General features: G+C 31.9%; 1 protein-coding gene across 10 annotated transcripts in view; it reads left to right on the plus strand.

The window, feature by feature from the left end:
• LOC113916432 overlaps positions 1-13,156 on the plus strand; it is a 729,899-nt gene that overhangs the window by 15,359 nt on the left and 701,384 nt on the right. The window lies entirely within an intron of this gene.

The raw sequence follows: 13,156 nt of genomic DNA on the forward strand, positions 1-13,156 counted from the left end.
TAATTTTGATGTGTAATTTAAATTATTCTAGGTCATTGAAAAATATTGAAACCTCTCCTAATTTTACTTAAAACTTAACTGATAAGGATTGTACAGAAATAAATTATAGTCCAGTCTCACTTATGAAATAAATGCAAAATTTCTGTATAAAATACTAGCAAATAATATCAGCAATAGATCAGAAGAATAATATAGCAGGACATAGAGTTTTCCGTGTGTGTGTTTAAGCAGGAATTCAAGCATGAGTCAACAATAGGAAATATATCAGCATAGTTCATTACATCACTGAGAAATATATTCATCTTCAGTAGAATTGCTTGAATATAATAAAGTATTTTCATTCACACCCAACAGGAAATATAATCCAAAATGGGTAAATCCTAAAAATATTTCAATTAACATCAGAAACTAGATAAGGAACCATTTATCACAGTTATTTAACACTAACGAGGAGGGCTTAGCTGATATAGTAGGCAAATAATAGGGGTGACACTAACAGTTGTAGAGAAGAGCTTACAGTCTTTTTGGCTAATCTGCACCTTAAAAAATTCTAGAACTCTATTACTAAGATTAATTGAAAGGCAGTTGGATGGAAGATAATTGAATGAAAATCAATAGGTTTTCTCTGGAAGTAATAGGCATCTAGGGAACTTTTTTTTTCCAAATAGGAAAAAAAAACTCATTTCCCGTAGAAACAAAAGATGAAAGGCTTACATGAAAACAAAACAAAAAACTCGCTAAAAAATCTAGGAAACTATTTATAAAATCTTTATAAAATCTTTTTTTTTTTTTTTTTTTTTAAGTAGGCTCCACGCCCAGCATGGGGCTTGAACTCATGACCCTCAGATCAAGACGTGAATGGAGGGGTGCCTGAGTGGCTCATTCAGTTTGCATCTGCCTTCTGCTCAGGTCTTGATCCCAGGGTTCTGGGATGGAGCCTGCGTGGGGCTCCCTGCTCAGTGGGTAGTCTGCTTCTCCCTCTCTCTCTGCCCCTCCCCCTCAGCTCATGCTCTGTCTCTGGCTTTCTCTCTCTTAAATAAATACATAAATAAATGAATGAATGAATGAATGAATGAATGAATGAAATCTTAAAAACCTGAGCTGAAATCAAGAGCCAGATGTTTAACCAACTGAGCCACCCAGGTACCCCTAAAGCCTTTTTAACAAGAGTGAAAACTGAGAAAGTTTAAGAATTAACAACTTAATTACATAAAAATAAAAGCCTTTTATATAAAAATAATAGAAATCGTTAGGAAAATATAGATTTGGAAAAGTATTTGAATAATTGTTAACAGGAAAGATTTGGAAGAGTTTTTGAATATATGTTAACATTGAATATCTCTTTGATATTGTTAGGAAAAAAAGTTATGAAACAATCCAGTACAAAAAGAAAGGACAATTCATAGAAAAGCAAATTCTGTTGGTTAACATATGAGAAGATGCTCAATTTCACTAGGAATCAGGGAAATACAAATTTAAGTAACAGTGAGGTAGTATGTCTTAGCATTTAAAATTTGTCATAGTCTGATAGGTTCAACATTTAGGGAAGGCGACTTATTTGTTACTGGTGGAAATGTGGTGTGTGTTAACTATTTTGAAATGCAATCTGGTAACACCTATTAAAAATTTCACTTCATAATCTTTGATTTAACAACCTCATCCTTGGGAATATATCCCATAGAAATATAAGTATCAATATTTAAGAACATATGTATTTTTTTATTTTGAAGTTGTTACAGCTTGTTTGTAGTGGTAAGAGTGGAAGAAAAAGTAATTCCATTAACAAGGTAATGCTAATAAATAATGTAAATTTACACCATGAATTATAATGCAGTCGTCAAAAGATGTGAATTACAATTATCTCAGGTGATCTGGAGGAATTTCCAGGAGTCATTTGATGAGTGAGAAGAACAAGGTATAGAAAAGTGTTTATAATATTAAATTTTTGTACAATGACAAAAATCCCTGAATATGTGTTTTATATGTAAGATATGTATATGTATATATCTGCTTTATAGCAAAGTTATTTGCAAAGGGAAAACAATATGGAAGGGTGCATACCAAATTGTTAAAATGGATTACTTTGGATGATAGGAAATGTAGAGGGAGAATAGCAGGTAGTCAAGCAATGAAGCAATGACAGGAAAAGAAAAATTGCACTAAAAGCATGTTCAAAATTCCACTTATGCTTTTTAATAAAATTAATTAAATTTGAATATATATGTATGAAGAAATTAAATTAAAATGTTTATAAATACTATGACAACTTTTGGTGGTAATGACTTCATATTTCTAAATATTGGCACCCTCAAAGTGATTTTTTTCTTTACATTTACAATTTCTTTAATTTTGTACTACATACTTCCAGAATTTTCTACATATTCTAAGAAGTCTTTAGATAATCGAGCATTTCAGGCCAAATAAACTTGTCTACAAATGATTGGTAGTTTGAGATCAAATCAAAGTATGAGTCCTGTCCGTATCAGGGCTGACATGCAGCCGATATCCTTTGGTAAAACTTAGGTGATATATTTCAATTTGTTCAAGTGTTCATTTTCTTTGGTTGGTACCTTCTGTTGTTAGTTGTTAAAGTATTTTTAATATTACCCCTGTCAGTGTTAAAAATTAATTATAACAACAATTATGCATGATTGGAAGTCTTGCACATAGAAGTTGCTTATTAAATACCTGCTGACTTGACATAATATTTTAGGTACGGTAATGATTTTAACAGGGTAACAAATGTGGAAATAAAAGCATTTAAGGGTATTTAAAAATAAAAACTAAAAGTTGGCATATATGATTTTTAGGCAAATAACTTATGTGTCAAGAATCTTAGTATTTAAAAGAGTGTATTTTCCTCACTTCACACAGCCTTTAGGTCAAGTGAAGTAATAAATATTTAAGTGCTTTGAAAAACAATGCATTGTGCAAAAAGTGATGATAATGAAAATCTGAAGGCAGTCATATTTTATATTTAAGAGATACATATTATATTATATGTATTTCAAGTTGCATGTTTGATGTTAAGCCTCTTGACATTTCAATAATAGAACATATTACTGATAAAGCTATCAAAGCCTCAGACAGACAAACCAGTGGGATCCATAGAAGGTGTGAATACATTTCATTTCTTAAAGTCCAAGATGAGTCTCCAGAATTTCTATATTTTCCTGATGATTGTGGGAAACTGTTTATTCAGGTATATCTCCTGATGACCTCTTCTTCTAATATAGAGATATTAATGTTTTGTGGGATGTCTGGGCCTTCATCCCATCTGTACATAATGATAATGTTGCATTGTGTTTTGACTTAATAATTGGCCTTGAACAGCTAAGCACAGCTGTGTAATCTGTTGTTATATTTTATTACAAATTCCCTTCTTGTAATTTATAGCTGCAATTACTAGTGACTATAGCATGAATACTTTAAATAGTAAAATCTTTATTATCTTTTAGTTGCCAGACACCAAATTTGCCATTGGCTAATTTTTGAGGGTATGCAACTATCAGGAAATACCTACATTATAATTTGTTAGTTAGAAAAAACACTACAAAAAACACATTCACATTCTTTTTTATAGAAACATAAGTATAATCTTAATTTTCTAGAATCTATACTGTAGAATACTATTAAAGACACCTAAGTTCTAGTTTGGAGAAAATGGAATATGTGAACATGTTTTTCTAAGTCAAAATATATTTTTATACCTGACTCTTTCCAAGAATACATCCTTATTTTAAAATTTTCTTGCCCCAATAATTTGGCTTTTCTTTTTTCTGTAAATAGTCTTCTGATTTCACTGGTCTAATTTCCTTCAGTTTCACTACTATTCTTCTAGTAATGGAGACAGTGTTATAAGAAAGCTGAAAAGGTAGATCTTAAAAGAGATAACGGTCTTTGCATTTCTTTGAATAGACCTTCTGCAGCACTAGAAGTAAAAACTACCTGAATTGATTCTTTTTGATACCATGTATTTCACTTAATGAACTCATTCTAATCAGGCATATTTGTATTTTCTGTGTATTATCTTTATTAAATATGAAATTAACAGAAATTATGGTATTTTTAAATATATCTCTCTACTCTTGTTTAGCAATACTAGTGTTGCTAGAGCAGTAGAAGTACTTTTTAGAATATGCTGCATGCATTCTTGGACGTATATGCCATTGAAGTCATCTTTTGTTTTTCTGCTTCCTTTCAAGAAAATTTCTAATCACCAGTGATTACTCCCTCAAATACAGGTTGTAGTTTGATGGAGAACAGCGAGGGAATCTTTAAGTAAACTTTTATTCTCATCCTAAAGAAACCAAAGTGATCTTTCCTTAATTCTTAATATACTTTCAGTTTCTTATAACAGGAAGGAAGTTTCTTTCACTTCAAAGTAAACTCTGAATTCCAGTATCTTTTATCAATATCTTCTGCTTCACTATGGGATGGGGTGTAACCAAATCATTATTTCTTTTTTTTTTTGTTTTTTGTTTTAAGATTTTATTTATTTATTTGACAGAGAGAGACAGCGAGAGGGGGAACACAAGCAGGGGGAGTGGGAGAGGGAGAAGCAGACTCCGCCCTGAGCAGGGAGCCCGATCCCAGCACCCTGGGATCATGACCTGAGCTGAAGGCAGATGCTTAACGGTCTGAGCCACCCAGGTGCCCCCCAAATCATTATTTCTTAATAGCATAATCAACTTTCCAAAACATGGTACCTGTCATTCCATTCAGTGGTCAGGTCAGTTTATTTAGTTTATCCTTTCAAGTCTCTGACTTTATTGAGTCATTGATGCTCAATCTTAAAACCAAGGTTATTTGTATTTTTTTTCTGTTTCTCTTTTGTTTTGTTTTTAAGTGATTTTTAATTTGACCAAATAATGCTTATTTGTTTAAACCATTACATGACAGGCTTAACATTTATTTTTGCCTTGAGTATATCAATCTTTTTAACTTTCATTGTACTTCATACTTGGAAATCAGTGGATAGTATAGATTATGGTCTGTAAAACTAGCAGCATCCCTCTCGTGCTCTCTATCTCTCATTCTCTCTCTCTCAAATAAATAAATAAAATCTTAAAAAAAAAAACTAGCAGCATCCACATGTAGGAGCTTAGAATGTAGACTCTCAAATTCCACGCAGTTCTATTAATTATCGTCTTCATTTTTTTTAAATATATATTTTTTAAGATTTTATTTATTTATTCATGAGAGACAGAGGGGGAGAGAGAGAGAGAGAGAGAGAGAGAGAGAGAAGCAGAGGGAGAAGCAGGCTCCCAAGGAGCAGGGAGCCTGATGCAGGACTCGATCCCAGGACCCCGGGATCATGACCTGAGCCGAAGGCAGACGCTTAACCATCTGAGCCACCCAGGTGCCCCATCGTCTTCATTTTTAATAAAATCTCAAGAATGTACATTAAAGTTTGAAAAGTATTGTTAAAGTGTTGTCATTTTTCAAGTGGACTTTAGGTACACAGAATTGGCTAATTATGATTCAAAGTCATTGTTCCATTTATTATCCTCTTTTATTACATTCATTCATTCATTATTTTTAATTAAAATAAATACCTGTGAACCCAAGATCCAACCAAAGAATTAGAACATTAACAATTTACATCCATCTGTATACTCTCCTCTACTCACATCAATACTTCCCAACCAGAAGTAACCACCGTTCTGAATTTTGTGTTTATTTTCCATTGTTTTTTCAAAAAATAATATATATAGCTATACCACTTATAAAGTTGTGACTAAATATATTAATATGTTGTATTTATCTTTCAACATTAAGTTATTGAGATTACACATGCATGTTTTTGTAAGTAATTATAATTCATATGGCTAATTTTCACTTTTATATGATATTTATGACAATGCCAAAAGATTTATCCTTTCTCCAGTTAGTGGGCATTTGGGTTGGTTTTCATTTTTTTGTTAATATGAAGAGTGCTGGTATAAACATTCTTGTGTATGTTTCTTGGTGATGTTTGCAAGACATTCTCTTGAGTATATACTGAGATTGGAATTGCTGGATCATAGGGTATATAATTGCTCAACTTTGCAAGAGACTGTTAAATTATTTTTCCAAAATGTATTACCCATTTATACTCTCACCAGTGATATATAAGATATCTGTGTTTTACACATTGTATTTTGTCAGATTTATTAATTCTTGCTACCTGAGTGGATAAAAAATATCTCACTGTGGTCATGATTTGCATTTTCTAGTTGACTATGAAGCTGTGAACATGTATATGTGTTTTCTCCTCTGTAAAATAGTTGTTCATGTCTTTTGCCCATTTTCTTCATTTAATATTTTGTGGGCCTTTTATTGATTTGCATGAGTTCTTTATATATTCTAGATACTAATTTCTTTTCCTGATTCATAGCTTGTCTTTTCATTTCTTTTAGGGTATTCTAATGAATAGAAAAATCTTAATTTTTATCCCTTTAGAAAACAACTTACACTTTAACCTCTACATAATGTACAAAAATCAACTCCAGAGTAAGCCACATTAAAAGATACAAAAAAGCATGAACTATAAAAAAATAATGAAATAGTAATAATTTAGCTTTCCGTTCTCTTACTCATTTGCCTTTTTCCCTTCTCAGATGTCCAGAGCTTGTACAGTGGTGTATTTGTCAGAGGATTGACAAGTATTCTCCTTAATGTAATTATTCTCTAGTAAAGACCCACTTCTTTGACAATTTAATCTGTCTCCCTTCTTAATCCTTTGTGTTTCTAGAAGTGTATTTGTTTTGTTTCCTATTCTCTGTCTCTATTTTGATTTTTAAAATAAAAATATACAATCAGATAGGTAAATAATAATGTTTTACTAATAACTCATATATGAAAACATATTCAACTATTAATCTGCTGTTCTAGGTATTTGTTAAATTATGTGAAAGGTAAATGTTAAGGAGAAGTGTCTGTGGGATGGAATGAAAATGGGTGCTCACAAAAATATTAAGAGATGGTGACAAAGAGCTGATATATGAGAGTTTTAATATTTTTACTGTGTGCTGGCCAGATGTCTTTGGGGATATAGATTTAAGAAAGAAGAGGGAAGAACCTTCACTGAGTCACAGTGGATTCAACAGGGAGAAATGTAGGATAACACAGCACACAGAACTAGCCTATGACAGATCATTTAGAAGGAGCAAGAGTTAGAACTTTATGGAAAATCATACATGTTTTTCATTGATGATTGGAATTTTGAGATGAATTACTAGGACTTTACCTTTAACCGATATATTTTCGCCTCAGGAGTGGGTATTTGGTATTAGAAATTAGTGTGTAGGGAAGCAGAATTTAGAGGGGTAAGCAGTAGTTGGAAAGTGTTCTAGGAAAGCTATGTGAGTGGAAAGGTGATTGTCATCAGGGGATGGACACTTGACATGCTTAAAATGGGATATAACCTATGAGGGGCAGAAATATATTAGAATGCATAGCAATTGTAGGATCTGTGGTCAGAAAGAATGAAGAATAGGATCAATATGTGGATGGTCTTTATAAACAAATGCTCTTTGGAAAAGCCTGAGCATAGACTTTTTGGAGAAACAGGGCATATAAACCATTATGAGGTTGTGAAACTTTTGAATGAATTAAAATCTACGGAGAACTAAGGATATCCTCAGAGATGTAGGACTGTATAGATAAAACTTAATTTATATGAAACATAGGAAGGAATTTTTTGATTGAGGACATTTTTATAGTTTAAGATTAGAGAATGGGGAGCAAGAAACAACTACATGTTAACATTTTGCTAATGAAGATGGAGAAAATAATTAGTTTCTGTTCATTGCATTTGCAATCAAAAGTCAAATGGGAGGGTTCACATTTGAGAAGGAGAATGTGTATATTGATAATTACATATGTATTTACTTATTTTTCAAAACCAGTGCAGCTTTATTGGCTCAGACAGCAGACACTCTCATTGTCCAGCCCACCCCACGCCTCCTGCCAAAACACCCACCTATCTTGATATTTAGATACATGCTTTAAAACTTCAGTTGGACCTTGCTAGTTATTTCATTTTAACTTCCCTTTTCTCGTCATTTCCCATCTCTACCTGCTAATTTTTGCCTTTTGTTTCATGATGAAAATTGAAACAGTTCAACATAATGTTGTTCATCTTTTCTTTTCAATGAAGATATTTTAGATGTATTTGCTGCACAGCTAGCTGCTAATAGTCTCTGCCTTCAATATTTAGACAAGAAACTGAAGTGAAATTCTAAATGCGTGGAAGAGTCCTCCAGGGCACAGAAATATATACTTTCATTAAGATTACAAAAAGACTGGGGCGCCTGGGTGGCTCAGTCGTTAAGCGTCTGTCTTCGGCTCAGGTCCTGATCCCAGGGTTCTGGGATCGAGACCCGCATCGGCCTTCCTGCTCTGGAGGGTGCCTGCTTCTCCCTCTCCCACTCCCCCTGCTTGTGTCTCTCTCTTGCTGTGTCTCTCTCTGTTAAATAAATAAATAAAATCTTAAAAAAAAATCACAAAAGACCACTGAACTTGACAAAGTCGTTTTATATTCTAATTTAAAAATTTAAAATCTAAAAATGGGAAAACTCTCAAGCACATAGAGACTTCATGGGAAATAAAATGTTTTACTATAAAAATAAACTGAACTTTCAAAATTAACTGAGTCTTGGTGATATTGAAATTTTGTCAATAGAGCCAACTATTCTTTTTATAGGTGCTTATTGGAATATGGAAGGTTTGTGATTGTGTGAATGTAAACATGATGAAATCAAATTTTGTGTTCCTCAAAGCTAAACTCATCTTTAAGAAACTATAATCTCAGTGAAGGTTTACAGTCATTCTTGCCCCACTTCCTTGTGTCAAGCTGAAGAAAAATTGGAAAATAGTTCTTTAAAATATCCTCATTCCACATAGAAAATAGTTCCATGGATTGTCAACTAACATATTTAGACTACCCTACTAACAGACTTTCACTTTATTATCCCTGGGTTGTATTTATTTGCCTCACAATCTGGAACCTTTCTGGTTTAAGTCTCAGTGGGTAACAGACTGAAAATATTCCTTCCATCTTTTCTTTTTCCTTTTCCCAAAGATGGTTCTGTTCTTTATCTTAAATCAGTTTAATTACTTCGGGGGGGAAATAGGTGGTGGTGGCGACTAGGCAAAATGTAGAAGGTAAAATGTTGTGAATTATTGAAATTGGATAATGGGTACAAGAGAATTCCTTCATTGTATGCTATTTTTGTATGATTGAAAATTTTCATAATAATTTTTTTAAATGCGGTCAGAAAAATAAAATTAGCCCAACCAACGATGGGTTTGTTGCCCAGTTAGAACTAGATATGAATTCGGGAACTTCAGGGTATGGACTATGAAATTGACCTTATCTCAACAGGTTATAATTTATTTTATTTAGTATGGTCAGTCCAGGCTTTAAGCACTTTGAATTATTACCTGAAAGGCAAAACTCAGATCTGAAACTACCAGCCAGGGAGCCTGCCATCACTTCCCATTAATTCTCACGTTTCATCCTTTGTCAAATGTCTAGTCTATTTTGTTTCTCTTCTTGTTAAAGTTATTTGTGGCTGTCCCTTGCCATACTAACAAGAATATTTGAGTCTGATTCAAAGGTTTTCCATTTTGTCGCTTTTTTCCCCTTCAGTTTACTTAATTACTGCCTTGAGTCAAACATGTTCTAGTGTGCCGATCCGTTATAGTAGAAAGAGCACTGGATTGGGAGTCCAGAGTTTTTAGTCCCAGCTTTCCATTGATGACTCTGGGTAATTATTTTACTTTTTAAAAGCTTCTAATCTGAAATTCTCTTTAATTTGCCGTTTGGGGACTTTTAACCATTCAAAACTACTTTTCTAAAAATGCCTTTCCTAGATTAAGGCCCTGACACTCTTAAGTCATTTGCCCTTCTGACTTAAATGCATCCTGGTGGTCACATCCCATCAAGTCTTCATTTTATATGTTTACATTCCCCAAACAACTTCTGTTGACTTTTTTAATTGAATTTTTGCAAATAGATATTATTTTTTAGAACAGTTTTAGATTTATAGAAAAAAAATGAGAACATAGGACAGAGTTATCATATATCCCATATCCAGTTTTTATTAATATTTTGTATTAGTATGGTATATTTGCCACAATGAAACAGTGTTTACATTATTATTAAGTAAAGTCCATGGTTTATTTGGATTTCCTTATTTTTTACTTAATGTCTTTTTCTGGTCTAGGATCCCATCCAGGGTACCACATTACATTTAAAGACTTTATATATTTAAAACAGTTTTTGTTTTACAATAAAATTGAGAAGGTACAGAGATTCCCCATATACCCTTTTCCCACATATGCCTGGCCTCCCTCATTATCATCACTCACCAAATAGTACTTTATTTGTTTGTTTATTTATTTATTTATTTTTACCAAGCATGAACTTACATTGACACATCATAATTACCCAAAGTCCATTTTTTTTACTTTAGGGTTCACTCTTGGTCTTGTTCTATGGGTTTGGACAAATGTACAGTGTCTTATATTCCTCATCATAATATCATGCAGAGTATTTTCACTGCCTTAAAAATTCTTTCTTCGAATAATGGTGTTGAGTAGGGTAAGAGCAAGGAATCCTGAAGTTGCAATATTTGAGAGCTACTTCATTCAATTTAGAACTGTTAAATAAGAAATTGACACTTGGGTAAAGTAGAAATAAACACAAGCCAAGATTTATTAAATGCTTACTGTGTGCCTGGCATTGAGCTTATTGAATTTAGCTTCCAAGGGTTTATATTTAGAATTAGTCTGCTGGATTTAAATCCTGGTTTAGTGTATTAGTCAAGGGACCTTAGACCTCACTTTTTTCATCTATAAAAGGGATAATAATAGTACTTACTTGTAGGGTTTTGTGATTATTAAATGAGATAATATATGTAAAATGTTTAACATAGTGTTCATTATACGGTAAAATGTTTGATAAAGTTTGCTTATTACCAATATTTATAATATTTCATTTAATCATTACAAAAAACTTGTGCTATAGTTACTTTTATTTCCCCCAATTTAAAGAAGAGGACAAAAGGCTTAATGAAATTAAGGGATTTGTCTAAAGTAGTAGGGCCAAGATTTTAACTTAAGCAGTCAGAATCCAAAATCCACATACCTTTAATTTTTATGCTCTATTTCCTCCTAATAAGCAAGAAACAGATACAAGGGAATGTAAGGGTTTAAAGAATTAAGTCTTTAAGTGTAGTTTTGAGAGTCTGAAGTCATCCAAGTGATTAATCAGCCGTTCTTTCAGAGTTTGTTGGGTGAAATGGTGATCTTGTTTTAATGGCCCACCCAGTTTAGACATAGCTATTTTTCCAATATTATTTTGTGGGGTTCTTTTTTATAAGTAGGTAATTATTAAGTTATTTTATAACTATAAAAATAATATATGTACTACATAGAAAGTACTGAAAATATAGAAAAGTGTATAGAAAAAAGTATGATTTTAGTACTCAGAGACAATAGCTTTTTAAAAAAGATTATGTGTACTTTTTACTATTTTAATTTTTTCTCCAGCTTTAATAAATTATGATTGACAAAACGTGTATACTTAGATTGTACAAAATGATTTCTTTTAAAGAGGTACAATATGATGATTTAATATATATATATTTATAATGAAATGATAACGACAACCAAGGTAATTAACATACCTATCACCTCACATAGTTACCTTTTCCTTTTTTCCTTTGTGGTGAGAACACTTAAGATGTACTTTCTTAGCGAATTACAAATGTACAATACAGTATTATTAACTCTAATCACTATTCTGTACATTTTCTATCCCCAGAACTTACTCATCTTACAATATCATTTAGGAAGAAATGTGTTGATTACTGAGGAAATTTAGTGTATTACTGAAAAATATAAAATTACACTCTAAATTTTATTTGAAAGTCATTCTCCACCATGAACAACCAGACTAGCTATTATAAGTTTGTATATTTGTATATTTATATATATGTATATAAATATACACCCATATATTTGTTAATTTGGGTGTATATTTGTTAATTCACTGTTTTTTTCATAAAAAGCTATTTTCTAGGAAAGTGTTACCAAAAAAAAGTGTTGCAAAAATATTTGGCTATACCACTAGAACTGTACCACTAGTGATAATAATGTGATCGCGTCCTTACTGCACTTTAGGCCTAGGTAAATATTTTAATAATATGTATTATCATTAGATTTAACTTTCTTAGTTTAAAATATTCTTTTTGTTTTGTTAGTTCTGGCTAGGACTTTTTTTTTTTTTTTTTTTTTAGTAATTGGGTAACCAGGCTTGATGGAATGATAGGTGAAAGTTCAGTTTGTAACTTACTACATGCAAAATCTTATATGAATTATTTACTCTCTTTGAAGCTCAATTTATTACTGCACAAAATTAGGATAATGTCAAATTATTTCATAGGGTAGCAGTGAAAATTAAATTCAATACTTGATGTGAAGAAATGTTTTAAGCTGTTATGTGATAAACAAATAAATATAAATTGTTGAGAAGTCAAACACTTTATATCTGTTTTTATTGAATATTTTTGCTCAATTTTTCCTAATGAGGAAACTGAAATTCAAGGAAAATGAGTAAATTATTTCAGGTCAGAACTAGTGAACGTGAAAGCTTGATTCAAACCCAGACTTGTTTGACTTTAAAGCCCATGTTCTTTCTACCCAAACACCCTTCCTTCTGTACACTTAAGAGATGGAGTGTACCATTCGTGAATGATGAAGAGAAAGATGAAAAGCTAATCTTTCAGGTTCTCATTAGGATACAGTGGTGCCTTACATTTATTATTCCCTCCTTTACTTTCTCTAAATACTTCAAAATGATTTGCTTATTTTTTCTTTATAACAGGACTGTGAGTTGGGTAGAAAACTTCATGAGATTTTACATGTGATTAAGTATATCATTGGCTGGTTTTTCTCTACCTCAGGTCACTTATCTGGAAAAAAAAAGTTATGAAGAACATTAATGGTTTATAATGCATTTCACAAATGAATAAAATACAAAAAATGAAAATTCTTTAGTTAAGCAAATGGGGTATTTCATGTCTTTTAATTGATTTTTTATAGTACCTAGGCAGTCATGATTTCAAATTCACTGATGAGAATTGCCTGCTTTATACAGAAAATA

Source organism: Zalophus californianus, chromosome 1, assembly GCF_009762305.2.
Source record: "Zalophus californianus isolate mZalCal1 chromosome 1, mZalCal1.pri.v2, whole genome shotgun sequence".
In the NCBI taxonomy this organism is placed as follows: Eukaryota; Metazoa; Chordata; class Mammalia; order Carnivora; family Otariidae; genus Zalophus; species Zalophus californianus.